This window comes from Anopheles merus, unplaced genomic scaffold (genome assembly GCF_017562075.2).
Source record: "Anopheles merus strain MAF unplaced genomic scaffold, AmerM5.1 LNR4000030, whole genome shotgun sequence".
In the NCBI taxonomy this organism is placed as follows: domain Eukaryota; kingdom Metazoa; phylum Arthropoda; class Insecta; order Diptera; family Culicidae; genus Anopheles; species Anopheles merus.
In genome coordinates, this window is record NW_024427610.1 from 107174 (window position 1) to 122276 (window position 15103).

Consider the following 15103-nt stretch of genomic DNA (forward strand, 5'->3'; position numbering starts at 1 on the left):
TGATTGTACATTCCTGCAAGACTGCATCGACATTTTTTGTTCGTGGTGCAAGCGTAATGTACTGACTATCTGCATCGAGAAATGCTACTGTGTGTCTTTTAGTCGATGCAGGAGCCCAGTGACTGGGACTTACTTCATGGACGGCACTGCAGTTAATCGACAGAATCATGCCAAAGACCTGGGCGTTCTGCTTGACTCTAGTTTGAACTTTAAACAGCATGTCGATGGTGTTGTAGCCAGAGGAAATCAATTACTTGGCGTGGTTATCCGGACAACTAATGAATTCCGCAACCCCATGTGCATCAAAGCTGTGTACAACTGTATCGTTCGTTCGGTTCTGGAATATTCATGCGTAGTCTGAAGCCCAACTACCGCTTCTTCAATTGCTCGACTTGAGGCGATTCAACGTAAGCTCACGCGATATGCCCTACGCCTACTTCCCTGGCAGGATCGCAATAAATTTCCTCCGTATGCTGCGCGATGCCGTCTTCTAGGCCTTGAACCTCTTTCGGTTAGAAGACGCAATGCACAGTGCTCTTTCATCGCTGGATTGCTAAATGGCTCTATCGACTCATCGCTTTTGTTGCATCGAGTCGATATCTATGCACCATCCCGAACACTTAGGTCTAGAGAAACTCTACGGCTCGCTCAACCCTGTTCCAGTGCTGGTCGGTCTGACCCTATGTCCCGCATGTCGGCTGTCTTCAACACTGTCTCGGATTGCTTCGACTTCGACATCTCAACTCAGTGCTTCAAGGAACGTCTCCGGCTTTTGCCGTGGCCGCAGTGAATTGCGATGCAAATCTTGTTTTTGCTATGTATTTTTTTTTAATTGAACTGTTACATCTTAATTAGGCCATACGGCCCGTTAAAGATTAAATAAATAATAATAATAATAATAATAATAATAATAATCGTGATTTTTTTGTGGCTGTGAACAGTGCTGCCAAATGCCACTGTTTCAATCATACATACTCATGACTGAAACGAAGCTCAAATCAGATCACGTACACAACTGAGATGATCAATGACTATACTGAAACAATTGGAGAATCAACATCAAGTCACCTGGCCAACTCTTATTTTGTACCCGAGGTACCCAAGTAGCAGAGCCGAAGTTTTTCAGAGATTTTTCTGTGTGCCAAAGCGAGATGCCCTGTCTTCTCTCTCTAGATTTTGGACAGCAAACCGCCGCGCGTGTAGAGGTGTGTGCGTGTGACGAAAAATGATGAATGAAAAACGCGAGGAGCGGGGTCTGAAGTCTTTTGTTGGTCACACACACATGCATCTACCGTTGGATTGCGTTGAACCGAGTCTACCAATCTCTCTCGTTCTACCATGATTGTTCTGCTATCGCACTCATCCGGGTGTTAGGCATTCTCAGTCTGTCCAGAACTTTCGTTGTGGAAGGATGTGCGGGAGTGATGTGCGATTTCTTGTGTCCCCTACTTTCCATGTTTACGTTTTGCGCAGTGTTGCTTCTTATTCCATTGTGGAATGATTTATCCTAGCTAACTTGTTGAGGTAAGTTTCTTGATCTCATATGTGCTTCAATGTACTAATTCAACTAATGCTTATCGGCTTCAAAGTTACAGGTGCATGCGCCATTCATCAACGCCTACCTGTTGGCATCATCAACAATCTTCAAAGTTTTGACGGAAAGAAATTGTTTTCCAGTTTTAAAATATTAAGGTAAGTGTTGCTCTCATCATATACGCAAAACTATCCAAAGTAATACGTACTACATACATTAATTATTGGTTCATTTTTATTGACAGCGTTCAGCACAACTCAGCCACAAAACAACGCACTGGATTACGCTAAGAACCTGTCAAAACGCGCGCAGCCCCCGGGCGCGGTAGGAGAAAGGAAGAACGAGAGGAGGAAAAAATAAAGCCAGCGCTCAGCTCTGATGGTACCCCGGACGCGGTAAGGAGAAAAAAGATCTAGAGGAGGAAGAACGGTCAATTTGGAAGGGGGAGACCGTTCTGCCGACTACAAAGTGTGAGTATGCCAAAGCACGTGTTGGAACGGAGAGAAAATGTGTGGAATAAACTGCATGCGAATGTGTGCATACACCAAATGTAAACATGTGTGCCTCATCATTTCTATAAGCAATCCGAAAAGGGGGTGGAGCAAACACATTGGTATGCATGAGGTGCAGAAAAAATCAGAGCGTGATAGTATGTGTGAACGCGATCGTTCGGGTGGAAGGTGTCTATGTGTGCGTGAAACCACATTTCCACTTCTACTGCAAGTGGGTACGTAAGTGGGTACATATGTCCCAAGTAGCAGAGCCGAAGTTGTTGAGAGATTTTGCTGTGTGCCAAAGCGAGAGGTCCTGTCTTCTCTCTCTAGATTTTGGACGGCAAACCGCCGCCCGTGTAGAGGTGTGTGCGTGTGACGAAAAACGATGGATGAAAAACGCGAGGAGCGGGGACTGAAGTCTTTCGTTCGTCACACACACATGCATCTTCCAGCTTATTGCGCTACACCGAGTCTACCCATCTCTCTCGATCCACCATGATTTTTCTGCTATCGCGCTCATCCGAGTGTGAGGCATCCTCAGTCTGTCCAGCACTTTCCCTGTGGAAAGATGTACTGAAGTGAGGTGCGATTTCTTGTGCGACGTACTTTGCTCGTCTACGTTTTGGGCCGTGTTCAGTTCAGTTATTGAATGATTTATCGTAGCAAATTGTTGAGGTAAGTTTCTTGCTCACATGTGTGCCTGTGCAAGTACATTCAACTAACCCTTGGCGTCTAAAAAGTTAAAGGTGTGTGCGCTATTTATCAACGACTACATGCTGGCCTCGTCAAGAATGTTCAAAATGAGCGACGAAAAGAAAACGTTTTTCAGTTTTAAAATATTAAGGTAAGTGTTGATCTAATCCTATGCGCAAAACTCTCCATAGTAGTACATACTACATACATTAATTATTGGTTCTTTTTTTTGGAAAGCGTTCAGCACAACACTGCCACAAACCAACGCACTGAATTACGCCAAGAACCTGTCGAAACGCGCGCAGCTCAGCGTCATTACTTAACAGAAGCCGGTTCAAAACGCGCAGCTCCTGTTCATGACGTCATCACTAAACTGAAGCCAGCTGAACACGCGCAGCACGGATGGTACCCCTGGCGCGGTAGGGGGAAGAAGAACGAGAGGAGGAAGAACGGTAAATTTAGAAGGGGGAAAGCGTTCTGCCGTCTACACAGCGGGAGTATGACAAAACACATGTGGGAAGGGAGAGAGATACTATACAATAAACAGCATGCGAATGTGTGCATACAGCAAATGTGAACAGCCTCATCATTTCTATAAGCAATCCGAAAAAGGGGGTGGAGCAAACACATTGGTATGCGTGAGCGGGTGACGAAACCAGAACGTTTAGATGTGTGCGTGACGGATGGTTCGGGCGCCTGTGGCGAAGCTCTCGACAAGACTGCATACGAGAGCTTTGTGGAGAGCTTTATAGGGAGCTCAGATTACACAGGCCGCCGTCGGTTTTTGCGTCCTTGGGTAAACCCGGACGAGTTAAATCATTTAGCAACACGAGGATCCGCGCTTCGTTGTCCATTCTGCGAATTTCACGAGAATTCAGCAGTTATCGAAGGTTCGTAATGGCTTCACCAACACTAGCGCGTGTCCTTTACGCAGTACCCAGTCCGCAAAAGCCGAAGTTTTGTATGGGATCGTGTCGTACACATATGGCCCCACCCAAGGACGCAAAAACCGACGGCGGCCTGTGTAATCTGAGTTCTCCACAAAGCTCTCTACGAAGCTCTCGTTTGCAGGCTTGTCGAGAGCATCGCTAAAGGCGCCCGAACCATCCGTCACGCACATATCTAAACGTTCTGGTTTCGTCAGCCGCTCACGCATACCAATGTGTTTGCTCCACCCCCTTTTTCGGATTGCTTATAGAAATTATGAGGCTGTTCACATTTGCTTTAAGCACACATTCGCATGCTGTTTATTGAATAATATAGCTCTCCCTTCCCACATGTGTTTTGGCATACTCCCGCTGTGTGAACGCTTTCCCCCTTCCAAATTTACCATCCGTGCGGCGCGTGTTCAGCTGGCTTCAGTTTAGTGATGACGTCATGAACAGGAGCTGCGCGTGTTGAACCGGCTTCTGTTAAGTAATGACGTCCTCACAGGGAGCTGAATGAAGCAATAATGAATGTCAGTAGTATGTATTACCATGGAGAGTTTAACACATATGATTAGATCAAAACTTACCTTAATATTTTAAAACTGGAAAACGTTTTCTATGCGTCGCTCACTTTGAAGTTTGTTGACGAGGCTAGCAGGTAGTCGTTGATAAATAGCGCGCACACCTGTAACTTTTTAGACGCCAAAGGTTAGTTGAACGAAGCTGCACAAGCACACATGTGAGCATGAAACTTACCTCAACAATTTGCTAGGATAAATCATTCCATAACTGAAGAAGAAGGAACGCTGCCCAAAACGTAGACGAGCAAAGTACGTCGCACAAGAAATCGCACCTCACTTCAATACATCCTTCCATAGGGAAAGTGCTGGACAGACTGAGGATGCCTAACACCCGGATGAGCGCGATAGCAGAAAAATCATGGTGGATCGAGAGAGATGGCTATACTCGGTGCAGCGATATCCGCTGGTAAATGCATGTGTGTGTGACGAACGAAAGACTTCAAACCCCGCTTCCCCCGTATTTCACCTATAAATTTTCGTCACACGCACACACCTCTACACGGGCGGCGGTTTGCCGTCCAAAATCTAGAGAGAGAAGACAGGGCCTCTCGCTTTGGCACACAGAAAAACCTCTCAACAACATCGGCTCTGCTACTTGGGCACTTACGTACCCACCCAAGTATCGCTGCACCGAGTATAGCCATCTCTCTCGATCCACCATGATTTTTCTGCTATCGCGCTCATCCGGGTGTTAGGCATCCTCAGTCTGTCCAGATCTTTCCCTATGGAAGGATGTATTGAAGTGAGGTGCGATTTCTTGTGCGACGTACTTTGCTCGTCTACGTTTTGGGCAGCGTTCCTTCTTCTTCAGTTATGGAATGATTTATCCTAGCAAATTGTTGAGGTAAGTTTCATGCTCACATGTGTGCTTGTGCAGCTTCGTTCAACTAACCTTTGGCGTCTAAAAAGTTACAGGTGTGCGCGCTATTTATCAACGACTACCTGCTAGCCTCGTCAACAAACTTCAAAGTGAGCGACGCAAAGAAAACGTTTTCCAGTTTTAAAATATTAAGGTAAGTTTTGATCTAATCATATGTGTTAAACTCTCCATGGTAATACATACTACTTACATTCATTATTGCTTCATTCAGCTCCCTGTGAGGACGTCATTACTTAACAGAAGTCGGTTGAACACGCGCAGCTCCTGTTCATGACGTCATCACTAAACTGAAGCCAGCTGAACACGCGCCGCACGGATGGTAAATTTGGAAGGGGGAAAGCGTTCACACAGCGGGAGTATGCCAAAACACATGTGGGAAGGGAGAGCTATATTATTCAATAAACAGCATGCGAATGTGTGCTTAAAGCAAATGTGAACAGCCTCATAATTTCTATAAGCAATCCGAAAAAGGGGGTGGAGCAAACACATTGGTATGCGTGAGCGGCTGACGAAACCAGAACGTTTAGATGTGTGCGTGACGGATGGTTCGGGCGCCTTTAGCGATGCTCTCGACAAGCCTGCAAACGAGAGCTTCGTAGAGAGCTTTGTAGAGAACTCAGATTACACAGGCCGCCGTCGGTTTTTGCGTCCTTGGGAGAGAGCTTTGTAGAGAACTCAGATTACACAGGCCGCCGTCGGTTTTTGCGTCCTTGGGCACTTGCAGTAGAAGTGTAAATGTGGTTTCACGCACACATAGACACATTCGACCCGAACGATCGCGTTCACACATACTAATGCATACTATCCCCTCTCACGCACACTTGTTTCGGATTGAAAAAAAACCGGTTTATTTCGTTGTTGTTGTTTTTTTACGCTTCTGTTTATTGGCAGCGCATGGAGTGGAGTTCTGACGCTATCCTTATCTAACCCACTGATTTAACGGTTGCACTGCGTTTTGGTTTCTTCTTGGTGCTTTTGACGGTTTTTTTACGCCACCCGCTGTTTTAATGGTTTGAGGCTGTGAACGAAATAATAACAGAGAGCGTTAATCATCCTTGATAATCAGAAGTATTCTTGCACAGTGAAATCGAAAGTGCTTATCTTAAATTAGACCATATCGCTAAAATTACATGTGCTAAAATGGAGCCAACTAATTATCCTGTAAGTATCTACACAAAGTAAGCACGAGCGTTTAAAATAGACATTTTATTAATAAGTTTTATTTTTGTTTACAGCATACCAAATTACAACAACCATCCACACTGAAATCCGCTGAAATGGTAAAATCGACCCTAACACGTTCTCAGCAAGGTGCGAAATTTCCTCCTGTGCGAGTGCTGTCCCCAGGAGCGGCCGGATTACGTGTAATGTTTTCTCACCCGGCGACACCGTTGTTATCCGAAGAAGTTGGACCATCTATTCAGACAAGTACGCGGCTTTCTCCAGTACGGGTTCTGTCAATGGTTACGATTCCACCCCCGCCAGCACCATTGCCATCCGGAGGAGCTGGGCCATCGATGACAAAAACTGTGCCGTTTTCGCCCGTACGTGTTCTGTCCACAGTGACGATTCCCCCCCCCCCCCCCCCCCCCCCGCTGGCACCTTTTTCATCCGGAGGAGCAGGATCGTCTACACAGACAGGTGCGCGGCTTACTCCAGTACAGGTTCAGTCAACGGTAACGATTCCACCCCCGCTGGCACCTTTATCACGAGGAGGAGCTGGACCATCGATGACAAAAACTGTGCCGTTTTCTCCTGTCCATGTAAAGCCATCTAATGCGGCTGGACAATTGCGGCTAGTGTCCCCTTGCCCGTCGGCCAAGTTTGAGTTCGGAATAACAGGACAATCGCAAATGCAAACACCGATGCGTAACATTTCTGATGGATTTCATGAAATCGAATACATCACATCGCCACCACCATTGTTTTCTCCGTCACTTCCAATGCCGTCGAGGCCAGCAAGATCATCACCTAAAAAACCTGCGCAATGTACTGCAACAATGGTTTCATCTGTTACAAAATATGGATCAGAGAATAGTGATCTAGTTCCTGCAGCAAACACACCGATTCATAAAACTATTAAAAAAATAGAAACAGCTTCCTCAATTCGATCCGTAAACCAACCAACCAAAACCAAAAATGTTGCTGGACGATCTAACAAGCATCGTGCCAAACGGTCGCTAGGTGAAATCGAAGGTGTTACAAAGACATCATTATATTGCTCGTCACTTCCATTATTTGCATTAAAAGATCTCGGTCCACCACCAATGACAAATGTCCATTCTTTTATGAGCAACAATATCAAACCAGTTGATGTCAAAAGAACAAATGCTGCTCCTACGTCAACATACGTCCATAGCATGGATTTACAATCACCGGAGAATGTTCAATCATGTGACATTTCAAATAAATCTGCCCCCACAGCAAAACCATTGCCAGGTGTGTTAGGTGAATTGTCGATAAAAAATATATCACCCACACAAGAAGTGTTAGCTGATTTGGTTGATGATATGACGTTGGAAAACCATGAGCCGTCAGCACTGTTTCGAGCCTCTCCCGTACAGCCTCTCCCTCGAATGTCAAACGAGACACGTGTCCTTGGAGATGTGGACAATCGGATGGTGTTACGTGAAGTGCGTGCCTTGCGGCAAAGATTTGAACATGCAGTTCAATCGGGATGCATCCGACCACCTATTCAGACAAACTCAGTTCCGAAAAATTTTCAATTCAATCCACTCAATACCAAAAAAGAACTGGAAGAATTCGATGTTCGTCTAGGGGACGATCAAACATATAAGCAAAACGTTTTAGCGTTTGTTTTACGTAAGGCTCGTGACAGTCGAATCCATTATATTTTACACCGCGCGATAGACACAATTTTCTCAAAACAATTATTTGCAAACTGTACCTGGAGTGGCAAGGGTTCAAAAAAAAAATCCTTTAAAAGATTTTCCAAACATGCTGAATCTTTTTAAAGAACTTGGTAATCTTCAAGATGAAGACCTTCAGCCGTATTTTACCAAAAAAAAATCGCCATGCAAAGCGAAGATTACATTTAAAAGGAAATAAGATGCCAGCTCCTCTTTATAAAATGGATAAGGAAAATGTATAATAAGTTAAGTCTCTTGTGCGAGTTAGTTTAGTTTTGTGTGAGTAAAAAATTGTGTTATGTAAATACTATTACTAATAGCGTTACAGTATGGAGTACTGTTGTGTAAATATTAGGATTTTAAAGAAAAAATGAATTTTGTAAATAAGACTAAAAGACATGTACGTATTTTATTTAACAGAAAGAAATCAATGATCTTTGACACTCTTGCTTTGGCCAAGTTGTGTTTGTGGCCAAGTATGTTTCAAACTTATGAGTTAAATGGAGAAAGAATCTGCCCCCGTATGATTACCGGTCTTACATTCAGATAAATAATAATAATACAGAGTTCCGCATAGCGATTACTCCTTATTATTATTTTTACGAGTAAATCTACGAGCGAACAAGCAAATTCATATTTTAATTAGTAAAATCTTGCATTACATTATTAAATATTAAACACTACCGTCGTAGACGATATACTATCAGCGATAAATTATGGGGGTAAGCAATGTTCCATTTGTCGTCTTAAAAAATATCTCTGTTGATATTTTACTTTTCAATTGTACATGACAACAGCTCACGGTAGTATTACATGAAGTTACTTTAATTTCGACACATTATTTTATCAATAAATTTTAATTATTATTGTAAAAGTTAACCACTTACTTTATGTACACATCAAGTTTGTTGGTCACATAGTGTATTTCGCGCTGTCCACAAACTGGTTATCTATTGATACACTTGTTTCCTTTCTTTATCTCGTTACGGTCCTCTCATCCGGTGTCCGGCTGCTAGTATTAATCTGTTATGAAAACATCAAAAACAATGACAATGATACAGTAAAAGTTAGCGTGTTTGCTGTTAAGAGATGTTTAAAAATGGATAACAATCATAAATTTGTTATCAACAATGTTTTTATACGTGTTTTTGCCTCTTTTAATACTTATATTTTATTTAATACAGTTTTTGCAAAAATAGATACAGAAAACTACTTACATGGTGGTGCCGGACTGATCTGCCAGTTTGCCGCATTATCGACACGTTTGCTGTTGGTGTATGGTATGGCTGGATTATCCCAAATGGCACTGCTTCCTTTGATGCTTCCGTCTTCGTTCGGAGAACTTATGCCATCAGATAATGTTTCTCAAACGTAACCAAACGTCCCATTCCCATCAATGTCTGTTTCACAACCTGAAAATAGAACTGTGAATAAAAAAAACAGTTGATGGTGGACAATCGCAGAAGATTAATTCGAAACGCTTACCAAAAAAGTTTTTTTGTCAAGTGCCGCTTCAAATTATAAACAGTGCATCGATGCACATCGTGTATGCAGTTGATGAATCTGTAATTATCGAAGAAACGTGACATATCGATAATATCGTAGGTAATAATGACGTGTCGTCAGCACCGCTCCCGCCTAAAGCTCAAGTGGAATTGCCTGCTTCTAAAGATGCGGACATTCGCACAGTACGCTAAATAAAGTCAATTAATTTGTAAAACATTCCGTTTAATCGAGGGCCATTGGCCCTCCAAAACAAGATAGTGGTCAAATGTTTCATGTCTATCCACTCAACTACGAGACTTTACTTGAAGAGTTCCTTGTTTTTTAGGAGTCGATTTACAGTTCCGTGATTATGTAAAGATATATTATTATGCGAAAAACAGATGACAGTCGAAATGTGTTTGCTGAATGTACTTTGGGTGGTTGGGGGTTCAAAAGGATAAAATGCTTTAAGCAAATTATGTAATTATAAGAGTTTTTCAAAGACCAAGGATTTTGAAGAACAAGAGGTTAAATTTTTGCCAATTTACAAAGTGAACAAAAAATTAAATGCCAAACGCAAGGCATGAAGGGTGTAAAAATGTCTGCTCCTTATGCCAAAACTTTGAAATTAAAATAGAAGAAAGCAAAAGTATCTTGACAATAAATATACTAGTTGTAATGAATTAATAAGGACTGATTTAAACTTGAATTTATCATTTGCTTTATTTTAGAACGGCAAGGTCGTTATATTGAAGTATAATAATTCACGTGCTGTAAAAACCCGTTAAGAAGAAAACAATAGTTTTTTTTATTTAAAAAACCGTAATGTGGAGAAATTTGAAATTAATATTTTCCCTCATTTTTGTAATAAAGAAAACTTACCGTTGTTCAATTGCTGTCTACGTCGGGAAGCGTGTGTATCAAAGGTGTGAAAAAAGTGTCTCCACCTTCATTTAATGGTATGGCAACAAGTTTACAGAACACTTGTGATGGAGTAAGCTCGACTACGGTTCTTTCAATTTCATTTACGTTACATTCAAATGTGAACAGATATGTTGAAGAAAGCGGGAAGATGAAGGCTTCTTTCTTTCTGCCTATCAGCTTTTTTCCGGTAATACGCACAGTAGAAGATACCTTCGCTGCCGAACAATATTGAATAACTTCTTTTTCTGTGGAAAGAAACCAACCATCTCTATTTCCTTTCTTCAATACATAATTGTTCATAAGAACTGTTATTTGAGTATCTTTGACTTTGATGTCATAAAAAAAATTCATTGGTTCTGGAGCAGTTAAATTGTCTAACTCGGACAGCCGGTTTATTACTTGCTCCAGATTTTTGTAACCACTTCTTAGCATGCGTGTCTTACCCTGAAGCGCATTTTCAAAATCGAATGCTGATGTTTCATGGAGAGTTCCAAGGTCCATAACTTCCTCTGTAACATGTAGCAAATTATGAACATTACTGCTCACGTACCCTTCCCCATATATTTTATCATAGTCGGCAACAAATTGTTCAAGCAAACATCCAGCGCTTGTCCATTGGTTTTTAAATGTTCTTGAGCAAAGGAATTTAGTAGCGCAATTAAAAAGCATATAATGGTTGTATTCATTTTCGCTAACTCTGCCTCTTAAAACGACAGGAGCAGCATAATGAAGGAAAGAACTGTACTCAGAGCCTTTCCAAAACTTCAAATCGTCCAACTTGCGTAGTTTGCGATGGATCTCCGATGGCAAAACTATGCTTACCAAGTGCAACGAAATTTGTTCAACCATTTCTGCAGTCCACTTTTCCGACCCCCACAATGCGTACACCTTCCCTTGCAAATGCCGGCGTTGTATACCCAAGTAGAAAAGATGCAGGTCATCATCCACCTGCATTTTTTTAACCATATTGAATTTTTTTAATTCCAGCAGTGGTGTTTTTTCTTTTATGTGCTCCTTATAGACACCTGCACGGAAATCTTCGTCCGTCCTCGGAGCAGCACTGGTTGATGGAAAGCACGTTGTTCGTGATGATGGATGATAGTATCCAACTGCCGTGCATTTCAAGCAGCCATGATGCCCTACGTGTGACACCACACCTAGGAATAAAGTGTTAAAACAATTTTAAACAAGCTCCATTTTTTTCGTTACCTTTAAGAAATGCACGTGCTGGAGAATCAGCCACAATTGCATGTACTTCAATCTTCACCAAAGTAGGAGGAGAACCTGCAAGTACTCCATTGTCAATGATATGATTGACATCCTGTACCAACGGACGAAGGTAATCCTCCAGTGAATCTGGCTTCTTTGTTCCACAAAATATTGCCACCGTCATAGGTTTTATGTGTGTCATTTTGTGTACTTTTGCCAAAATTGGCCAAAATGCCGTTCGGCTACTTTTGTGCAATGGCACTCCATCAATATTTAAGATAATTGGTAGTTTAGTGCCGGGTATTATCCTCTGTTTTCTAAAATAAAAATATATTACACATATCAACAAAACAATATACACAACGATTGGATGGTTTGCACCACTGCTATCCTTGGTGGCTGGTGTGGGAAATATTAGTTAAAATATACAGATATTGGATCTTTAAAAGATTCTCATCCAACTAAAAATAAAAAAAAGGAAAATGAAGTCTAACATATTGTGCCTGCCTTCTTTGGCGGTTTAAGCGTTGTGGCCCTGTAGACGCCTGGCTGTGCCACTGATGGGCTAGCGTGTCTGTAACTCATAGCAGGATAGTCAGTCTCACAGGGGTGGAGGGGAAGGGGGGACACAATCCACAAGGGGCTTGTACTCATGATGAGCATTTACAACAAAACCGATTTTGCCTCCTTAAGCAAGGATAAATTTAATAACATACTACATTATTATTACATATTCTCACCTGAATGCCTTTTCAAGACACGGTCCAAGGCCATTATACCAATACTGTCCCCCCGCAACGTTTAATATTTTTTTGGGCGCGGTACTTGTTTTCAACAACGTCCGTGCGTCCTTAGGGAGCAATAAATTAGCTCGCTCACGCATTATATGCAGCAACAAATTAACGGACGAGTGAGCCGCATTGGTCTTCAATGCCCAATATCTCAAACATTCTTCCAGGGAATGCGCGTGCAAATCAAACCCAGGGGTCTTTGATGTTTTGTTTGCACCTTCACCTTCCTCATGACCATCCTCGTCATCATTCTCGTCACTAGAAATATCCAATGTGTCTCCCTCTACAACAGCTTCGAAAATGTTCGACACTTCGCATGGATCCTCCACAACAGCTTGCGGTTGTGGTTCAGTAGCTAAAATGTTTATAAATCCTTTTTTTTACTAATCACGATTTCAGCCGTTGGTTACGCCTGATGTACCTTTTCGTAGATTTGAAATCTATGAGTTGTTTTTTTATTCGCAGATTAGTCAATTCTGCGAAAAGGTACGGGCACACCTTTAGTTTTATAAGCACATAATTTTACAAAACACTTACACATACATACACATCGAAGATAAAATGTTAAGCATTGTTTTTCTTTTACTTCTTCACTTTAACCACGTGACGATATTTGAATGTATTGTTACAAAAAACCTTATCACTTAGTAATTAATTTTTATCTTTTTAGTATGCTAAAACATACTACAGTATGCAGTCTTTGATTGAACTTTGATTCTCTACCTACTATTGAAAATGTGCTTTTTAGTTAGCACGTTTTTCCATAACATAAAAAAATGAGATTTTTCTCGGCAGACCATGAGTTTTTTGTGAAATTTGTTAAACGAATACAAACGCAACTGTCAGCTAACTATTGAGCAATCATCTAAAAAGCATGCCACCTAAAAACCGTTCAATTATTTAATTCTGACTGTATTTAAATATAGCATTATAAGGAACGCATGGATTATTAACTGAAACATATTTTTCTTCCTCCTCTTATTGGCTTTACAATCTACGCGGTTATGCTCAGCGGGATAGTCAGTCCATGCTAAAGGTGAAGGTTCATACGATGCTTGAACCCTTTCTCCTTGTTCTTTGCCAACACTATCTCAGTACGCAAAATGCATTTAGTTAAAACAAAATATTGTTATAATCTGTCTTTGCTTCGGTATGACGGTCCATTCCAGCCTTGAACCCATGACGGGCATGTTCTTTACTGGAAGGAGATAACGACTGCACTACGTAACCGCTTTTTTCTTCCGTTCCTCCCGAATAAAAAAAAATGTTTTAAACACTACACTGTTTTGAACTGTTGTGCAATTAAATATGCACTTATTTTTATTTCAAAATGCTTAACTATTTATTTTAAATTGCAAAAAAAAACACCATACATACCCGGACATTTCACTCTGATTTTAAATTGATAAACATATACACAACGTAAACACAACTATCGTTTGATGCTAACACAATATTGAATAAATATCCACATCAACTATCACTTGCACAACCGGACATCACCACAAACAAGTGTTTCATTAAATACTACTTACCAATCTGTACATTAGACCGGCTGGTTTCTGCTTCTTCTTCTAACTCTAATTGAGCAGAGCGCATTTGCATCTGGCGATAAAATTGCCCGGATTGCTTAGATGGCTCCAGAGACGCATCCATGTAGTCCATGTTTTCAATATTTTCCATGTTATTCATGTTTTGCTGTATTAAACAAATGAAATTAAGTTAATTTTGTAATATTACATTACTGACACAAAACAAATTTACCTTGCTTCACTTGATAAAACCACCTTTACTTTTCACTTGAGTTTTGCGCTTTAGAAATGGCTTCTTGCTGTCCAAAATCTAGAGAGAGAAGACAGGGCATCTCGCTTTGGCACACAGAAAAATCTCTGAACAACTTCGGCTCTGCTACTTGGGTATATACGTCTACCTCTTTCCATTAGTGACGAATACTTTTCACACACACTCAACTCTTTCTCGCTGAGTGCGTTCGCTAGGCGCACGTTTTACGCGCACTACACGATGCTTTTCGTCTTTCAGCGTCACACTAACACAAAAGTCACACTTCTGTTGTCCTTGGTGCAGCTCGCGTTGTTTTTTGCGTACGTCTTTCACTCACTGTACTTAACTTTATCCTCTTTAACACACGCAGGCGCACGTCTTACACGCGCTGCGTAATGATTTTTACGTCTTAACACATACAGGCGCACGTCTTACTCGCGCTGTATACTTTCTGCACGTCTTCACATACAGGCACACATCTTCTACGCACTGTACACTTCTTTGCACGTCTTCACATACAGGCGCACATTTTCTACGCACTGCACACTTCACGTAACTCTTTTTTAATATCCCGGTTGAGCCCCCATGCAGGAAAAAGAGACCGTGTGCGATCTCCGTGTGCGACTGTCCGCATCCGCTGTCCGTTCTTCAGTCCCCGGTTAATCGAATCACGCCACTCTCATCCGAGCTGTCATAACGAGCCACAGAGTAGTTCATTCGTCACCCATCCTACATACATTTTGTATGGAAGAATGATGTTTTTGGTGTTTAAAAGCGTATATCTTTTGAGTTACTTTTTAAATTAAAAAAACTGGCTTGTAGGCTCATACAGGGTTTTCCACGATTTATTGGCTGGTTCTCATCAATTTTTGGTGGGTTCCCATATTTATTTGGTGCGTTCCCACGAATTTTTGGCCGTTTCCCAGAATTT

At 41.6% G+C, this 15103-nt stretch overlaps 3 long non-coding RNA genes across 3 annotated transcripts; 2 read left to right on the forward strand and 1 right to left on the reverse strand.

Moving 5' to 3' along the window:
* The first annotated feature begins 1328 nt into the window (after positions 1-1328).
* Positions 1329-1928, forward strand: LOC121601133. Its single transcript, XR_006006018.1, has 3 exons — positions 1329-1524; positions 1590-1692; positions 1779-1928. It is a non-coding gene; the product is annotated as an uncharacterized LOC121601133 (long non-coding RNA).
* Positions 1929-2481: 553 nt separating this feature from the next.
* Positions 2482-3219, forward strand: LOC121601135. Its single transcript, XR_006006020.1, has 3 exons — positions 2482-2703; positions 2775-2872; positions 2959-3219. It is a non-coding gene; the product is annotated as an uncharacterized LOC121601135 (long non-coding RNA).
* Positions 3220-4071: 852 nt separating this feature from the next.
* Positions 4072-4448, reverse strand: LOC121601134. Its single transcript, XR_006006019.1, has 3 exons — positions 4407-4448; positions 4238-4335; positions 4072-4159 (listed from the first exon to the last, which is right to left on the reverse strand). It is a non-coding gene; the product is annotated as an uncharacterized LOC121601134 (long non-coding RNA).
* Between the last annotated feature and the right edge of the window lie 10655 nt (positions 4449-15103).